Source organism: Quercus robur, chromosome 5 (genome assembly GCF_932294415.1).
Source record: "Quercus robur chromosome 5, dhQueRobu3.1, whole genome shotgun sequence".
NCBI lineage: Eukaryota > Viridiplantae > Streptophyta > Magnoliopsida > Fagales > Fagaceae > Quercus > Quercus robur.
In genome coordinates this window covers 69,540,062-69,559,936 of record NC_065538.1, presented here as the reverse complement: position 1 = coordinate 69,559,936, position 19,875 = coordinate 69,540,062, and the positions used below count along the sequence as shown (strand labels likewise).

At 40.9% G+C, this 19,875-nt stretch overlaps 1 protein-coding gene across 1 annotated transcript in view; it reads left to right on the top strand.

Moving 5' to 3' along the window:
• The window catches only part of LOC126726856 (oligopeptide transporter 1-like), a 67,719-nt gene that overhangs the window by 43,673 nt on the left and 4,171 nt on the right, over nt 1–19,875 (top strand). The gene's annotated exons all lie outside the window — the stretch shown is intronic.

Below are 19,875 nucleotides of genomic sequence, written 5' to 3'. Positions count from 1 at the left end.
GCAATTAAAAAATTATTAAAAATATTTTTATTTATATTTATATTTTCTATATATTTTTACTATTAAAATATTCTTAAAAAACACATTACTTTGTCTTGATTCACAAAACAAAGAAAGAAGAAGGCAAGAAACACATTACTATGCCTCTGAGGTCAGAATTTCAGCTGGTCCAGCAAGATTCAAGGCCGATTTCGGCCTGTTTCGATCGTATCGGCCGTATCGGTCATCGGCCGATACGACTCGATATGGCCGATACGGCCTGATTCTGGCAGAATCAGCCCAATTCGGCGTGAATCGAGCCGAGTCGGCGCGAATCCAAGGAAAAAAAAATGGCTCAGACGTGGCACCGATGAGCAAGCAACCACGTCGGACGCCTCGTCCCGCGTCGGACTCGGGTGTGGCACCCTCCCAACCGCGTCCGTGCTTTCTAGATAATATCTAAATAAAAGCTAAAGCATATAATTTATTATTGTTACACTCTTGTTAAGCTATATTAACTTAGGATTTTAATCTACTTCAGTCTATTTAGTCTATTTCAGTCCACTTCAGTTCATTCGTCCTATTTCGGTCCAATGTGGTCCATGTTGGTTTATTTCGGTCTATGTTGGTCCACTTTACTACTTTAGTCTATTCCAGTCCACTTTGGTCCATTCGGCTATGTACGGGTCATTTTGGACTCCAAATACAATAAATTTCATACTTTTCAAACCAAATATTAAGATTAAAAAATGAGTTTTTGGTCTTAATATTTTGGGCTAAAAAATACAAACAAATTAAGCATTAGAAATTAGAGACATAGGCCCTAAAAAAGCAATAAAAATGATAAATATTTACAAAATTACCTTAAAATTAAAGTTGCAATAATATAGGTGTTAGTTTCTCAAAATAATAATAATAATAATAATTGTAGGGGCAAGGGCCCAAAGGCCCAAAATCATACAATGGGCCTTGGGCCCCATACGGGATGATCAGCCACGTCTGAGGAAAGGAGGTAGATGCCAAAAGGGGTCCTAGCCCAGTTCTCATGGGCATGAAGTCACTTAAAGGGTAGTCCGAGGAGAAATGTCTTCTCGGAAGTGACGACTGTGGCTCAACATGCCCTCTACCCACTAAAAGGACCTACCCCAATGAACACTAGTAACAGGGACAAGTCCAACAGACCCGTGGCAAAGAAGGAAACGAAAGCTGTCCAAGGAGTGGCTGTAGTTGCCACATTAAATGCGTTGTAACTACTTTTCTGGCCGCATTAATGTGGAGAAGACTTGTGAACAGTGCTGCCTTGGCTACCACCACTCACAGAAAGATGGGAGGGGTGTCTGATGGGACAAGCACTCAAGTGGGAGTCCAGATAATCAACAAGTGTAAGGCCATGATGGCTTCAAGGAGACTATATAAGAAAGGGAGTCCTCATAAGGAAGGGCACGCCAGAAAAAAAGGGGGGGAACAGAAAAAGAACTTAAAACTTAAAGGAAGAACCAGCAAATATCTATCTCATCTCCTCGGATTGAGAATATATGGACATCAACAGGATATTTTTGTGTCCAAGTGTTGTGTAGTCCAACCTTAGCCACTATCTACTTCGCTAAGGCCCTATTTCTGTAGCCCACTCTCTACAAATTCATTGTTTCTGGGCCCCTTGGACCAAGATCCCATACTTGTTGGACTTGAGCCCCAAATTGTGACCTTACAATTGGCGCCGTCTGTGAGGAGAACTTGTGCCTTAGCAAGTACAACCATTAGAAATGGAAGTATCAAGTTTGCGACAAACGGGACCCGTAGACTCCCAATGGCAAGACAACTTTCTTAACCTCAAACGGGAAAGAGATCAAGATAAGCGACGAGAGGGTAGCGTAAATACCTCCCATACGAGCAGAAGTCGTTCGAGAGGGAAAGGTCATGCATCCTAAAAGCGAGGCAATAATAGGGCTCTCCAGCAAGAAATCGACGACCTGAAGAGGAAGTTGTGCCGAGCACAATGAAGGCGTCTTTCCCCTAGTCTGGATACCAGCGATGAAAAGGACAACGAATACAAGCGAATGTCGAGAACCGCACCAAGTGAAACCTTCTCCTATGAGGAAGAGCAACCTCACAAACGTGGCCACAAAAGTCCGTCTTACAAGGGCCTAGCAAACGACACCATGAGTAAGGCCCTAGACCGCATCTCCCAGTCACCCTTCACGCGCAAGATAGAGGGGGTTGAACTTCCTCGGCGGTTCCACCAACCCACTTTCGCCATATATAATGGTCGGACGGACCCCGTAGAGCACGTAAGTTAGTTCAACCAGAGGATGGCCGTCCATTCCAGAAACGAAGCTTTGATGTGCAAAGTGTTTCCGTTTAGTTTGGGACCCATGGCGATGAGGTGGTTTGACAGCCTCAAGCCAAACTCCATAAATTCTTTTAAGTAGCTAACCTAGGCTTTCGGTTCTCGCTTCATAACGAGCAGTAGGGTTCCTCGGCCCTTGGATTCCCTTCTATCCTTATCGATGCGAGAAGGAGAAACCCTGAAGGCCTACTCGGATAGGTACTGGGAGATGTATAACTAGATAGAGGGAAATTATGATGATGCCGCCATCAGCACCTTCAAGAGAGGCTTGCCGACGGAGCATGGTTTAAGGAAATCCCTAACTGGGAAACCGGTCACCAGTGTGTGCCAGCTTATGGACCGAATTGACAAGTACAAGAGGGTCGAAGAGGACCAGTAGACGGGTAAAGGTAAAGCGAAGGTTGTCCCTCAGAAGAGGAGGGACTTCAGGTCGGACCGATTTAGCAACAACAATCGGCCGAGAAGAGATTACTTGGAGCGGTTTGGATCCACCAGGGCACAGGCAGTCCACGTTGTGTTCTGGGATCCATTACATCAGATCTGAGAGAAAGTCAAGAATGAGCCGTTCTTTAAATGGCCAAATAAGATGGCGGGCGACCCCGTAAAATGCAACCAGATCCTATATTGTCAATACCACCAAGAACCAGGGCACGCCACCGATGATTGCAGAAATCTAAAAAACCACTTGGACCAGTTGGTCTGAGAGGGAAAGTTGAGACATCTCTTACATCATTCTGGTGGCCGACAAGAGCAGACGAGCGTCGAGGCAAGGCAAAGCACCTTAAGACCGCCTATTGGCACGATAAATGTCATTCTCACCGCTCCAGGAGTAACCGACTCCCATCCTTTCAGAGTGATGTCGGTAACCCGACTTCCTGCTGAAGTGAACGACCACGAGTCTAAGAGGGCTAAAAGGATGGCCTCGCCCATGCTCGGATTCTCGGATGAGGATAAAGTTGGAACCATCCAGCCCCACGACGATGCTCTAGTCATCACACTCAGGATTGGGGGATACGACATGAAAAGGGTGTTAGTCGATCAGGGCAGTGCTGTGGAAGTAATGTACCCCGACCTATATAAGGGGCTGAAGTTGAGATGAAGACCTAACAACATACGACTCCCCTTTGGTAAGTTTCGAAGGGAAAACCATTACCCCGAAAGGCCAGATTAGACTGCCTATACAAACAGGCTCGGACATAGTGGAGGTGGACTTCATAGTGGTGGACGCATATTCGCCCTACACCGCCATTGTAGCTAGACCTTGGCTTCATGCCCTAGGGGTTGTCTCCTCAACCTTACACCAAAAGGTGAAGTACCCGTCGGAGGGTCGAGTCAAAGAAGTGATAGGGGACCAAGCTATGGCTCGGCAATGCATGGCGTCTGCCATCTCGCGATAGCCGAGTGCCGAGCCCTCAACCTCTACCGAGAATGGTTTATAGCAATTAACAACCCCGGCCCCGGGTGGTGGGGGACCAGCCGAGGAGGAAAATTTGTGAGGATTTGGAAAAAGTTCTTGTGGGCTCCGATCCGGAAAGGTTCTTTCAGGTTGGCTCAGAACTACCACCTCAAGAGAAGGAAAAGTTAATTGATTTTCTAAAAGAAAATGTGGAAGTTTTTGCATGGGACGCCTACGAGGCCCTAGGTTTGATCCGAATTTCATATGCCATCATCTTAATGTTAGTCCAACCGTTACGCCTAAGAAGCAACCCCCTCGGCGACCGTCGAAAGAGCATGCTGATGCGGTGAGGGATGAGGTGATGAAACTAAAGAAAGCAGGAGCTATTAAAGAAGTTTTCTACCCCGAGTGGCTGGCCAATACAGTTGTGGTGAAGAAGAAGAGCGGGAAATGGCGGATCCGCGTGGACTTCACGGATCTGAATAAGGCCTGTCCAAAGGATCCCTTTCCTATGCCTCGGATAGATCGATTGGTGGATTCAACCGTGGAACACCCTCGAATGAGCTTCTTAGACGCCTTTCAAGGATACCATCAAATACCCCTGGCTGCCGACGACCAGGAAAATACGGCTTTTGTCACCCCCATTGGAAACTATCACTATAAGGTGATGCCTTTTGGCTTGAAAAACGCCGGGTCTACCTACTAGAGGATGATGACCAGGATATTTGAGCTACAGATGGATAAGAGCATCGAAGTCTATATAGACGACATGGTGGTAAAGAGTAAACTGGTGTCCGAGCATTTGAGGGACCTCGGCGATATCTTTGAAGTCTTGAGAAAATACAGGCTGCGCCTAAACGCGTCTAAATGTTTGTTCGGAGTGGGATCAGGAAAATTCTTAGGCTATATGGTGACCCACAGAGGTATTGAAGTTAGCCCCGACCAGATTAGAGCTATTCACAACATGCAGCCTCCTCGGAACCCCAAGGAGGTCCAAAAGCTCATCGGCATGATTGCTGCCTTGAACCGTTTTATCTCTCTTTCGGTGAATAGGTGTAGGCCTTTCTTTCTCTTATTAAACAAGTGGAAAGGGTTCGAGTGGACTGAAGAATGCACCTTGGCCTTCCAGCAGCTCAAAGAGTATCTGTCTTGACCACCAATCATGTCTAGTCCTGAAGTCGACAAGGTTTTATTCGCCTACATTGCCGTGGCCCCTCACGCAGTGAGCCTGGTGCTGATCCGGATGGACAACGGCATATAACGGCCTGTCTATTATGTGAGCAAGTCATTGCACGAGGCCGAGCTCTGTTACCTCCCCCTGGAAAAGGCCGTCCTGGCAATCGTACAAGCCACGCGAAAGCTCTCCCACTATTTCCAGGCACACACCGTTGTTGTTTTAACCCAACTCCCGCTCAGTTCTATACTCCCAAATGCAAATTACATAGGAAGAATAGCTAAGTGGGGGACCATTCTTGGCACCTTTGGCATTAGGTACATGCCTCGCAACGCCATGAAAGGCCAAGTCCTTGCAGATCTGGTAGCTGAGTTTGCTGAACCTTTCACTAGAAGAAGGGGGAGGGATACCAAGCACGGACAAGAAATTGGTCGGCACAGTCTCTCAGGAAGGGCCCACCTGTTGGAAAGCATATGTTGACAACGCAGCAAATCAAAGGGGCTCTGGGGTGGGACTCATCCTGATTTCCCCCGAGGGGATTACCATCGAGAAATCACTAAGGTTGGGCTTTTCGGCCACGAATAACAAGGCAGAATATGAGACCCTGTTGGAAGGAATGTCTATGGTCGAGAAATTGGGCGGGAAATCCATAAACATGTTCTCGGACTCAAGACTTGTTGTAGGACAAGTAAATGGGGAATTGGAGGCAAGGGATGAAAGAATGCAAGAGTACCTGGTCCAAGTTAAGCGCTTGCGAACGCGTTTTAACTCTTTTAGCCTAATACACGTATCCAGGAGCGGAAACACCCATGCCGATTCTCTTGCCACGCTAGCCACCTCCTCGGCTCAATGCCTACCTCGGGTTATACTAGTGGAAGATCTACACAGGCCCTCGGTGGTGAAGGCCGAGTTGATGCATGTTCATAGCGTCAGGGCAGGGCCTAGCTGGATGGACCGTTTAATATTGTTTTTAAAGGAGGACGTCTTACCCGAAGAGAAGAGCGAAGCCAACAAGATTAGAAGAAAGGCTTCTCGGTTCTGGCTGTCCTAGGACTTGAAGCTGCATAAGCGCTCATTTTCAGGACCGTACTTGCTATGCGTACACCCTGATGCCACAGAGCTTATCCTAGAGGAATTGCACGAAGCAATTTGTGGCAGCCATACAGAGGGTAGGTCCTTGTCCCATAGAGCCATAACCCAAGGTTACTGGTTGCCGAGCATGCAGAAAGAAGCGCACGAATACGTGAAGAAGTGCGACCATTGCTAGAGGTTTGCCCCAAATATACATCAACCGGGCAGGACCCTCAATCCGCTATCCAACCCTTGGCCGTTCGCACAGTGGGGCCTTGACATCCTAGGACCATTTCCTAAAGTAATGGGGAACAAGAGATACCTTCTCGTCGGCACTGATTATTTCACAAAATTGGTTGAAGCCGAACCATTAGCAAACATTAGAGACGTAGATGCCAAGAAGTTTATTTGGAGGAACATCGTCACCAGGTTCGGAGTCCCTCACACCCTAATCTCGGACAACGATCTCCAGTTCGATAGTAAAGCTTTCAGAAGGTACTGCAACAAGTTGGGAATTGCGAATAGATACTCCACACCGACTTACCCTTAGGGGAATGGGCAGGCCGAAGCCGTCAACAAAGTCATAGTAAATGGGCTAAAGAAGAGGTTAGATGACGCGAAAGGGAAATGGGTGGAAGAACTGCCCCATGTCCTGTGGATGTATTGCACCACGCTGCGCAGATCGACAGGGGGAACCCCCTTTTCGATGACCTATGGAGCCAAGGCCATCATTCCTCTAGAAAAAAACTTCCCAACATTGAAGACCAGCACATTTTGTCCTAATGTCAATAATGAGCTGCTGGAAAAAAGCTTAGACCTTATCGAGGAAAGAAGGGAAAGAGCAATGGTCCAACTTGCCTACTACCAACACAAACTTAAGCAAGGTTATGACGCCAAGGTGAAACTAAGGCCACTAGCACCTGGGAATCTGGTATTAAGAAAAGTTCTGGGCACTGCAAAAAATCTCGCGTGGGGAAAGCTAGGACCAAATTGGGAAGGGCCATATCGTATCACCTCGGTGGCCGGCATAGGGGCCTACTTTTTAGAAGATTTGGATGAGCATGTAGTGTCACGTCCTTGGAATGTAAATAACCTGAAAATGTACTATTATTAATGAAAGTTCATACTCTTGGTGTTACTCACTGTGCATTTTATTCAAGTATTAAACAGAACCCAAGTCCTGCGTAGCTCCTCAGACCATAGGCTTGGGGGAAATTAATCATTGTGCATTTTATCCAAGTATTAAACAGAACCTAAGTCCTACGTGGCTCCTCGAACCACAAGCTTGGGGGAAATTAATCACTATGCATTCTATCCAAGTATTAAACACAACCCAAGTCTTGCGTGGCTCCTCGGACCACAGGCTTGGGGGAAATTAATCACTGTACATTTTATCCAAGTATTAAATAGAACCCAAGTCCTGCGTGGCTCCTCAAACCACAAGCTTGGGGGAAATTAATCACTGCGCATTTTATCCAAGCATTAAACAGAACCTAAGTCCTACGTGGCTCCTCAGGCCACAGGTTTGGGGGAAATTAATCACTGTGCCATTTTATCTAAGTGTTAAACAGAACCCAAGTCCTGCGGGGCTCTTCGGACCACAAGCTTGGGAGAAATTAACCGCTATGTAGTTTTATCTAAGTGTTAAACAGAACTCCGATCCTACGTGGCTCCTCGGTCCACTGGCTTGGGGAAAATTAATCACTCAAAAGGGCGCAAAGTCATGGGGGAAGAGTCTTATTCTCTCATTCATACTTAGCCATATTACATAAACTGCGAATAATGGATTATCATCAGAAATATAGTAACATAGTCGAAATTCATTCACAGTGAAGACAAAAGTTGAAGCAATAAAATAAGGTTCAAAGAAAAAATCATATCATTCATTAAGCTTCGACATATGTCATCTTACAAACATTAACAAAAGCTAAGGAAATGGAAAGCAGAACAAAACGACTACAAGAGAAACCCTATACTAATGTCCTAGACTTTATCTTGGGTTGAACTCTTTGCAGCGCCCTCAGCTTCGGGATGGTCACCTCTTGCTGTAGGTTTGGGCTCGGCATCCTTAGCTTGTGCGACAACGTTCCTTATAGTGAGGGCGTCCTCAGGTGACTTGTCCTTGGCAGGTGGCTGAGCCTCCTCGTTCCCCCCTTTCCCTTCAGGTATGATAGAATCAGGAGCAGCGGTCGGGGTAGAAGGGGCTCCTCAGGAGGATTTGAGACTAGAACCTCACGAATATCCTCAGGGAAGAAGATACTCTCGATCCTCCTAAGGTCGAAGTCCGCAGGAACTACCGCCCGGTCCATGGCTACACCCAGGACTCGGTGACGTAGTCCCTACAAACCACAGCCACCTCCTCGGTCAGCCTAGCTTCAGTGTTCACCACTCCATGCTCATAAGAGGCTGCCACCGCAGCCTCAGCCGCCTCCCTGGCCAAACGAGCTGCCTACTTCGGCTGTAGTAGCTGCGCCTTGAGGTCCGAGACCATTTACTTCTCGGTTGTAAGGTTTATTTCTGATAAATGAAGCTGTTGGCGCATGTCTTCGGCCTGCTTCGTTGTAGTCTTAAGGCTCGCCTCGGCACTATCCCGGGCCTTGAATGCCTCTTTGATCTCCTTGTTTAAGCGCTCTTTTTCCAGCTTGAGAGCATCTGCAGCCTTCTCCACGGCAAGGCGGGACTGAACCTCAGCGTTTAGCTCTTCTCAAGAATTCTTCGCCCACTCCTCGGCCACGAAGATTTGTTGGGTGACCTACACAGGAAAAACGATAGAATCATTAAAACAAAAATGACAATAGACGAGCACGGAATAAGAAACCTAAACAAGGGAAGTCTTCATTTTACCATAGCAAGGTCTCTCTTCAATGACATGAAGAGGTCTGATTGCTTGGTGGCTCGGAGCCCATCCATGTCATGAGGCAAGATGAGGGGTTGCTATAGGGCCTCAGTGAGGTAAGATGCCTGCCCACGCTAGGACTCCCAAAAAGTTGCATCCCACGGGATAGAGGCGCCGTCTAGCTCTAGGCGAGGAGACCAAGTGCGCTGCTCCCTCCTAATGGCAGCCTCCTCTCGGCTATCAGGTTGGGAATGGGTTGCAGTGCGAGGTCAGTAGAAGGAAGAGGAGGAGGAGGAAGTTTAGCTGGAACCTGCTCTTTGGGGGCATCTTTGGAGGATTGCCCCTTGTTCCTATTGGACATAAGCCCCCTCAAACCGGATCTCGGCTTTAGGTCCATATCCTCCTCTTCAATTTCTTGGCTGGTGTTAATCCGAGCAATTACCAGTCTAGGAGATTGAGTCACCGAGAAGCGATCAAGATCCGAGCCGGAATTTGAAAGCTCTATGGGCCTTGTTGATACCTTGCCCTCCTCGTTGAGATGGAAGCGATCGAGTTCAGCTTCAAGGGACGAATGCGAGGAGTCAATTCCCTCCCTTGGAACGACTACCTCTTGGAGAATGCGCTGAGTGGGCAGTTGGACTGGTGGTAAGTCTCTCCGAGCAAGGAAGCCTAGCTTAGAAACGTCAATACGGGCTAATCGGGGACTGCCAGCCCTTATCGCTTGACCCACGTCCACGAAAGCGGGAGAAAGAGGCTCGTAGTCCAAGATGAGGTGACCGTCACGCAATTGCCCGTCCTCGCTCACAAAGATCTCGGACTTAAGGAGGTAGTTGAGAGCTTGGACGTTGACCAAACTTATCCTCAGAGTAGTGTGTGCTTTGTTTGCAAAAATCCAAATGGAAGGTTATGTCAGTCTGAGAAGGCAAATAATCAAAACCGAGATCAAAATAAGTGAAAGGAGAACTCAAAACTAAGATCCCCGTCGGGAGACCTGACCCTAGAGTGCCCCACCTGGTGCTCTCGCCCCAATTGGGCAGTGAAGACCGTTGTGCCATGCTCCGGAGACAATTAAATAATCGTACTTCAAGCCTTTGTTGGACTTGGGAAGGTAAGATATCAGCCTCACCTCTTCAGACCTGGATTTCAGGTAATACGACTCATTAAGGCTGTGGCACTCATACAACTGAACTACATTGTGCCATGAGAGGCCGAGGTTCATCTGTTCATTTAGAGCGTCTATGCACCCTAAGATCTGGAACATGTTAGCGGTGCACTGGTGGGGGGCCAGCCTAGGACCGCGCAAGTAATCCCTAGTTATCTTCCCCATGGGAATCGTCATTTCTCCTTCTATGAAAGCGATCATAGGAATGACGACCTGCCCCGTCTCTCTCTTGGTTAGGATTTGGTCCGAGGAGCAGTATTCTAGACCCACTCCTTGCGGGATACGGTATTTGGCCCTAAAACCTTCCATGTCGGCCGGAGAATCTACTAGGTTCTGAAACTTATCCATCCTACTAACCCTAGGTGGCATGAAAAAGGGTTTTCTAATGGAAGGAGGCCAAGGAGAACAACAAAGAAGGAAAGTTAAGGAACGCGGGGAAATGAACACTTATGGGGAGCGCGAGTTCTAAACCTCATGAGCTTTCAAAGGATCCGCCGGGAATCCTTACAGAAATGGCTATGGACTTTTGAGTGTTTTGCGAGAGAAAGTGCTGAAGTGCTCTGGAACGCTTGAGTGTCTTTTCTAAAAAAAGGGAAAGTAATTCCCCTTAGAAGCCTTATATAGCAAGGGAAAAAACAAACGGGATTACTCCCGCTCAAAGAGTTGGAGGAATGCCTACCGTTGATTAAGCGCCCCACCATTAGATGCAAGGGAATATAAGGCCGCCTGGTGCAATTAATGGCGCCTTGTGGGCTACGAAACGCCAGTAGCAATAATGAGGCATGTGAGACTGTACTCCCACACGTGTGAGTCAAGAAATTGTGATAATTTATCTAATAGATATCAAAATCCCACATTTTCTCCTCGGATGAAAGGGAAAAACCGGAATTTTGAGGGGCTATTGTAGAGGCAAGGGCCCAAAGGCCCAAAATCATACAATGGGCTTTGGACCCTATACAGGATGATCAGCCACATTCGAGGAGAGGACGTAGATGCCAAAAGGGGTCCCAACCCAGTTCTCGTGGGCATGAAGTCACTTAAAGGGCAATCCGAGGAGAAATGTCTCCTCGGACGTGACGAGTGTGGCTCAACATGCACTCTGCCCACTAAAAGGACCCACCCCAACGAACACTAGTAACAGGGACAAGTCCTACAGACCCGTAACAAAGAAGGAAATGAAAGCTGTCCAAGGAGTGGTTGCAGCTGTCACATTAAATGCGTTGCAGCTACTTTTCTGGCTGCATTAATGTGGAAAAGACTTGTGAACAGTGCTGCCTTGGCTACCACCACTCATAGAAAGATGGGAGGGGTGTCCGATGGGACAAGCACTCAAGTGAGAGTCCAGATAATTAACAAGTGTAAGGCCATGATGGCTTCAAAGAGACTATATAAGAAAGGGAGTCCTCATGAGGAAGGGCATGCCAGAAAAAAGAGGAGGAACAGAAAAAGAACTAAAAACTTAAAGGAAGAACCAGCAAATATCTATCTCAATTCCTCAGACTGAGAATATATGGACATCAACAGGATTTTCTTGTGTCCAAGTGTTGTGTAGTCTAACCTTAGCCACTATCTACTTCGCTAAGGCCTTGTTCTGTAACCCACTCTCTACAAATTCATTATTTCTGGGCCCCTTGGACCAAGACCCCATACTTGTTGGACTTGGGCCTCAAATTGCGACCCTACAATAATAATAATAATAATAATAATAATAATAATATAGGCATTATACTTTATTTTGGAAAAAAAAAACAATTCTAAAATTTATAATAATTTAAACTTAATATAAATATAACATATTACGTGTGTTTCATAGAATAAGAGTGTACATTTTTACTTTTAAATATTTTTTGATATATTTAAATCAATCATCCAATTATGGAATGGGGGTGTCCATCATATGGTCAATTACGTAAAGCTAATATAAAAATATAAAAATTTTAAATAACACATGCACTATTTAACTTATAAATTTTACATTATATTCTAATAAAATAATTATATTACATTTTCTTCTACATCGCGAGAGTTTGCGACTAGTTAAAATAACACACACACACACACAAAAAAAAAAAAAAAAAAAAAAAAAAAAATTAGAGGCACGTTAACATACTAAGATAAAGAAACAAACTATATATATATATATATATATATATGGCATCAAAATGAATTAGACATGCAATTTAAAAAAGTTTCGGTTACAAACAAGAACGGGTTTAAAAATCAACAGAATTCAGGAAACTTTTCCCTAAAGACCGAGTATCCTCAAGAACAGAATTAATATGCCTTACCTGACTCATAATTTAGCTTGAAATGGAACCCATACTAAACGGTGGCTTGATCTTAATCCATTGAAATAGATAGTTGTTCAGAGTAACTAACAGTGTTTAAGAAATAAATTGGTTGAAAATGGCAGATCTACCAAATTTTCTTTGTGGTAAGGTGAATTTATCTTGCTAATTTATTGAATACTTATACAAGCCACATGGCTAAGTCAATCAACCAACACAGTAAACAAAAATAGTTCAAAACGAGGGAAAAATAAAAAGACAAGGAAAGCTAACCAAAATAATCAATATTGTAGAGTCTGCATCCGAACATTGTGAAAGACAAGGAAAGCTAACCAAAACAATCAATATTGTAGAGTCTGCATCCGAACATTGTGAAAGACAAGGAAAGCTAACCAAAACAATCCATATTGTAGAGTCTGCATCAGAACATAGTGAAAGACAAGGAAAGCTAACTAAAACAGTCGATATTGTGGATGTCATAGATTCATAGAAAACTAGGGTGCATGACACTCCCTATTCCCTATGAACGCATTTCCAACATGGTAATGAGCAAGAAAATAATTGTAACTCAGAAAAACAGGATCACGACGACACCACCCCTGGCTCCACCTCCACCACTACCACCACCTCTGCCTTTACCACCACAACCTCCTGGTGCAACAGCCGGTGGCATTAAAGATAGGATAGTAATTAATGCTGATGTGTGTCTAGCAGTCTAGCAGGACGGAAATTAACAAATAGAATATGGCTATGCATGCTAGGCTAAACACATTTAACAATATGGTTATTGCACAAAAAAGGTTACAACTAAAGTAGCCCTGCCAATTTCAAGCTTATTTTACGTATTGAGTCCATGCTTAACTAAGGCTTGGACTTCATCCTTCTACAAAATAGAAGTAGATAGTTCAGACTTTAGAGTAACAAAGATGGGGCAATATTGTTATACATTTTGATGGTCGTGTACTGCAAGCGGATAAAAAATGTTCTCTCCCATTCTGAGTGTTATACCTTTTGCTCTACCAACCACAACTTTCCATAAATTTCTTTATATATTAACAATTTTTTTAAAAAAAATAATATTAACATATGCAGCTTGTGAAACATAACTGAAACCTTAAAGAGAGAGAGGAGTTTTATTTCCATCATCCATGACCCTGTGCTGGTATGCATAATATATCACTAATTACACTTACTAAAGCAATAAATCTCCATCCTTAGGCCTTAGCAAACCCTTGGCCAGGCCTATTATAGGATGTGTAGGCCATGTGTGTTGTGATTGCACCGCGCATGGACCTCTCAGTTTTAACTCAATTATTAATAAGTTTGGACTTTTGGGAGCACTTACTCTCATTATGGCAAACATAGAATTATTACTGGCCCATGAAGAAATGCCCACATGTATTGCCAAAAATGTTTAGAAGTATAACAATGTTTAGAAATTTTCTAATTGAGATGTTTGTGTATGTTGTGCAATAAATGTAAACCTACTAAGAAAAAAAGAAAAGAAATTAAAATACAATTAGATAGGATAGTCATGAAATTAGGGTGAAAATGCTTATGGGACCAATCAATGAGCAAGTCACCCAGAAATTGAACTTACAGAATATTGGTTTTGATGAATAATTTCTAGAAAGTTGAGCAGATTCATTTAAGAACGACATTAGAGAAGGACTATTAAAAGTAGAAACTATTCCATGCACCCAACTCACTATACTTCCCTCTCACAAGGGATGTCATGACTCATGCACAACTTGCAATAAAGATAAGGACTAGACTAGTAAACCTACTGGGGACAGTTTGAAGCTGTGAATTAAATCGTTAAAAGGACAAAGTGATGGCAAACTACAGAAGATAATGAACCATGTTTGAGTGATTTTTCTCATTCCAATTCACAGAAGTATGCAAGATGATGCTCTGTGAATGTGACAACTCACATCAGGATCTATGTGTCCCTTCAGGATCTGTTTAGGCTCATAAATGTTCCTTTTCACCCTATTGGATAATTTGTGGAGCTAAAGGCCCATATTTTCACAAATTTGTCTTATTATTTTAAGGGTCCTGCTAACGAGTGCCCTTAAGGCACTGGTTAAAAATCCAAATAAAGAAAGTTTTGATATCACTTTTATGGGAAATGAAAAAAATAGTTAAAACATTAATTGTTTTTTTTTTTTTTCTTTTTCCATAAAAACTTTCTTTAATTGGATTCTTAACCAATGCCCTAAGGGCACTCATTAGCATTTCCCTTATTTTAATGCCCTGTTTTCTAGCCGATGTGAAAGATTCAAATATGTTATTCCTTCTTTGATCCATTAAAACCAAACCAATTTCAAACTTTTGTCTCTTGAATCCAAAGATAGTAGTAGCTTGTGTTAGTTTAGAGCATTCCCATCCCCTTATGTTTTAAAAAATGTATTTTCTTACAAAAAAAATTTATTTATTTATTTTATATAACCACTTTTACATTATTTTTTTACATTTTATTCTTTATTTTACAATACCTAAAATTAAATTAATAATATTATATTAAAGCTAATATGCTATAATAGGAGAGAGAAAAGAGCCAGGCGTTAGAGGCGAGATAGAATGAAAAATGAATAAAAAACTTTTTCACTATGCTAGTGGTTATGCATATCTATGCGGGAAAAGTTAATAGATACCCTAAAGGCAATGATTCAGAAAATATTTTGGAAATTTTTTTATAGAAAAAGAAAAAAAAAAAAAAAAAAAAAAAGAAGACATTTTTGATAGCTTTTTATATTTCTCATGAAAGTGGTAAAAAGTTTTTTAAAATGGTTCATTAACAAATGTTATAAAGGTACTTGTTAACCAAACCCTATTTACACAACCATTGTAGCAAGTTGTAAAGATTTATGCAAAATGCGACGTTGGTGTTTTTATGCATTTTTTGTTAACAATATCATATATTTTGTATTTTGATGGGTTTTACATTACCCAATGAGAATGCTTTTCTTATTAATATATTTAAAGAAAAGTATTGCGTCCATAAGATTTTCACAACAAATCATAAGTGGTAAATTATTGTCGGTTATAATTTTTTCCTAACATTGAAATTACTTTTTTAATGTTAGGAAAATATTGCTGTGAATATATTGTAAACATATCATTTCTCTTATTTAAAAGTGGGAAAATACTTGCCATTAAATGCTTCATTAATGGATGCCCCTGTTAACAAGACTCTTAAAACTATATGTAATGTTTAGGCATAATTATATTTTTGAAAAAGAAAAAATGTATTTGTTAATAATTTACAAGTCCAATTAATGAGCAAAAGCCATAATTTATTGGTTGCCCCCATTTATCGGTCTCCTTTTACGCTTCAGGTTTGGATTGCTCATCAGTCCCCTATTACCTTTTGGGTTTGGATTACCATTTGGTCTCCTTTTACCCTTTGGGTTTGGATTGCCCTTCGGTCTCCTTTTACCCTTTGGGTTGATTACGATACAACGTCAACCATGCTCTCTACTCACATTCACCGTCGGGTAAGAAAGTACCTATTGGGTTACCGAATACTGACGATGGATTACACTTAGTCTTACACCATTTGTGTGTTCTCAACTCATGCATTCCTATATGGAAAGAACTTGTACACCACGTCCAAAGATCCTTCTACATATTTGTATCCTTCCGATATGGGAAGTAACGCTTGAAGATCTTGGAACATTAACTCCATATCTTCCCTACAAGGAAAGATTCTATGTTCATGGGATCTTGGTTAGTCCAACACGAGTTTGGCTTATCTTCAGTACTTTTTTAATTGGAATCTCCATTTGTTATAATGAGAAACTGCCACATCACCCACTAACTAAATAGAATGTGGAGATTAAAACCTCACCACTTGCTATTGTGTATTTAAAACAAAAGGACATCTTTAGTTAAAAAAGTACTAGAGGTAAGTTAAACCCGTCCTATACCACTATGTATCCATTTGGGAACAACTTATTTAATTAAAACTGAAAACTTTTTACTGAAAATATTGTAGATAAAGGTAAAATTTAATTGAATAATATAATGGAACCCATGAATAGTACCAAAAATAAACTAAAATTGCAAATAAGTTGAAATTTTCAGTTTGTCCCAAATGCACACTATATAAGCACCAAGTCTCCTCTTCTCCAAGGTATGTGAAATTTCCTAACTCTTACACTTTCGAGTTATTGGAGATTCTTTTATCATTGACTTAACTTTCAGAGGGTTTTTGGTCGGCACCCCATCAGTGCTCTTTGTGGGTTCTTCATTCTTTTTGTTCTTCAAGTATTTCATTCGCCACTCACAGATGACCAACTCTCTGATGATTTTATGCATCATCAAAAAAACATATTAGAACTTGTGGTGAAAAGGATTCTAGATTTCTTGAGGAGGATTCCTTTTCAGTGTAATGCAGTGGTTGAATGCAAAATTGTTAAAAAATTATTTTTATTAAAAAATATGATCAAAAAAGATTTGGCTTTATGGGTTCAGGGCGATTATTATTATTATTAATGTATCTTTTCATTGTTATTATCTTTCCTCACTTATGGTTGCCGGGGGGGGGGGGGGGGGGTTGGAGCAAGGCGGCTTATAAATACCCTAAATAAAAATCAGATCCTATGAATCATAGATTTACTAGTCATTCTTTATTTTGGCTTTAAATGTTGATGTCTTATTCAATTAGAAAAGGGAATATAGTTTTGGCATCATGCCAACCACTAGGGGTAATTATTGGGGTACTTCCGAAGTACCATAAATATGTACTCTCTTCTCTCACATAACTGTGGGTCTCACACTAATTAAATTTATGGTGGGACTTACAATTCACGTGAGAGGGGAGAGTTCGCATTTATGGTACTATCGGAGTATTCAATAATTTTCCAACCACTAGATATTCCAAGAATCATTTATCATTATTCCTTTAGACTATATTTAATTAGGTGTGAGGGAAAATTTTTAGGTACTCTCGGAGAACAAAGTAGTTGTGCTCCATTTTCTTACGTTCGTGATGAACCCCACCATGAATTTAATGAGTGAACTCTACTATAAATGTGAGAAAAAAGAGCACAATTTTTCGTACTCCGAGAATACCTAAGAATTACTCAAGTGTGAGTATGGATGATCAACCTTGTATGGTAAGAATTAAGAAACATAAATCAGTGATTAAAATTAGCATAAATTAGTCCAAGCATATAATAACTTAAGCCTTTTAAGTTAAGGTAACGTGTCAACATGCATGTAGTTTCACGACCCTTAATTTGTTGTTATTGTCTTAATAGGTGGTATCAGATTTGATGGTGGTGTACTACAAGTGGATGAAAATCTTACAAGTGGTATCAAAATTGATGTGGTGTGTGGAAAGCTTATGATCTTCGTCTGATTGCAATTGGAGTTGGGACGAGACGGCTTATAAATACCCTAAACAAAAATCAGATCCTATGAATCATAGATTTATTTGTCAGTCTTTATTTTGGCTTTAAATATTGATGTCTTATTCAATTAGAAAAGGGAATATAGTTTTGGCATCATCCCAACCACTAGATATTCCAAGAATCATTTATCATTGTTCCTTTAGACCATATTTAATTAGGTGTGAAGGAAAAATTTTAGGTACTCTCAGAGTACAAAGAAATTGTGTTCCATTTTCTTACGTTCATGATGGACTCCACTATGAATTTAATAAGTGAACTCTACTATGAATGTGAGAGGAAAGAGCACAATTCTTCGTACTCCGAGAGTACCTAAGAATTACTCAAGTGTGAGTATGGATGATCAACCTTGTATGGTAAGAATTAAGTAACATAAATGAGTGATTAAAATTAGCATAAATTAGTCCAAACATATAAAAAACTTAAGCCTTTTAAATTAAGGTAACATGTCAACATGCATGTAGTTTCACGATCCTTAATTTGTTGTTATTGTCTTAATAGGTGGTATCAGATTTGACGGTGGTGTACTACAAGTGGATGAAAAACTTACTAACAAGTGGTATCAAAATTGATGTAGTGTGTGGAAAGCTTATGGTCTTCGTCTGATTACAATTGGAGTGGGGACAAGGTTTCATACTAGATAGTCATGCACTCTTTATTATGCACTTACTATATACACAGTGACACATTGCTATATGAGCTGAAATTGTGTTTTCAAAACATAATTTCTGTTAAAATTATAAAATCATGTTTCAAAAGGGAGTTTGTATGGACTGTACAATAATAAGTTTGTAATAAGAATTTCCGTTCATAGTATGAAGTCCTTTATAAGGAGAGAGAACAATTTGATTGGAAGTGTTACATGTGCAATGGGGTGTCAATGTTCGACCCAACCCATGAACATGACACGAACCCAACATAGATTTTTGCGGGTTAGGGTTGGGCCTTAATGGGTTTGGGTCATTAATGGGTCAACTCGAAAGCGACACGATAAGAAACATGTCATAAGCGGGTTAACCGGTATAACCTGCAATAGACACATTTGACCCACCAATTTATTTGTGTTAATCCGAAATGACTCACTTAACACAACCCGTTTAACTTGGATAACAAATAAATATTTATTTTATTTTAGATTTGTCAAATACCTTTTATATTCAACATATATTTTAAATTTAAAAATATATAAAGTGAGTAATTACAAAAACTTACAAGGGATATAATTGAAAATTAAAACTTTACAAACACTAGATCTCTAAACCCTATAAACCCTAAATCTTTAAACTTTCTTATAAATATCTAATTTTATTTTTTTATTTCAGTCGTATTACTCAAAGTCTCAAACTGGTTATTGTTCTCTCTCTCTCTCTCATGTATTTAGTGAGTTTTAGAATTAAAGGAAACCATTTTCTTGGTGTTTCAAAATTCTGCAATAATTTTTTCTGCATAATGTTTTTATTCTATAAACTTTGAACTCATGTGCAATTATTAATATATGAGATATATTAATTGTTCATTAAGGCCATGGTTCAACAAAGAATCTATGGATGATATTTGTAGTCATAGTCAGGATTAGTCTACTGTTTGCTCCAATTCTTTCAATATTGATACTTAGCATATGGTGAGTTCTAAGGATATTATATTTTTGTTGAACTGTGTTATTTTATTTTTGTTAAACTATGTTATTTTGAATTTGGGTTGAAGTGTATACATTTCTTTTGGAGTGTAAAGAACTCATTTCTAGGTGAATGTTATATATATATATATATATATATATATATTTTAACTATATTATTTTGAATGTGAGTTGAAAACTTGAAGTGTATGCACCGCTTTTGGGATGTAAAAAAAATTATTTCTAGATGGATGTTATATTTAATATTATGTAAGTTGAAATGAGTTGTATTACATTCCTGTCAACCTAACACGACTCGTTTATTAAGCATGTCAAATGGGTTAGGTTAAGTCAACTCGTCTTATTAACAGGTCGGGTTAGAGTTGAAGAACTCATTTCTTTTGAAGTGTAAAGAACTCATTTCTAGGTGAATGTTGTATATATTTTTTTAATTATATTATTTTGAATGTAAGTTGAAAACTTGAAATGTATGCACCGCTTTTGGGATGTAAAAAAAAAATTATTTCTAGATGTATGTTATATTTAATATTATGTAAGTTGAAATGGGTTGTATTACATTTGTGTCAACT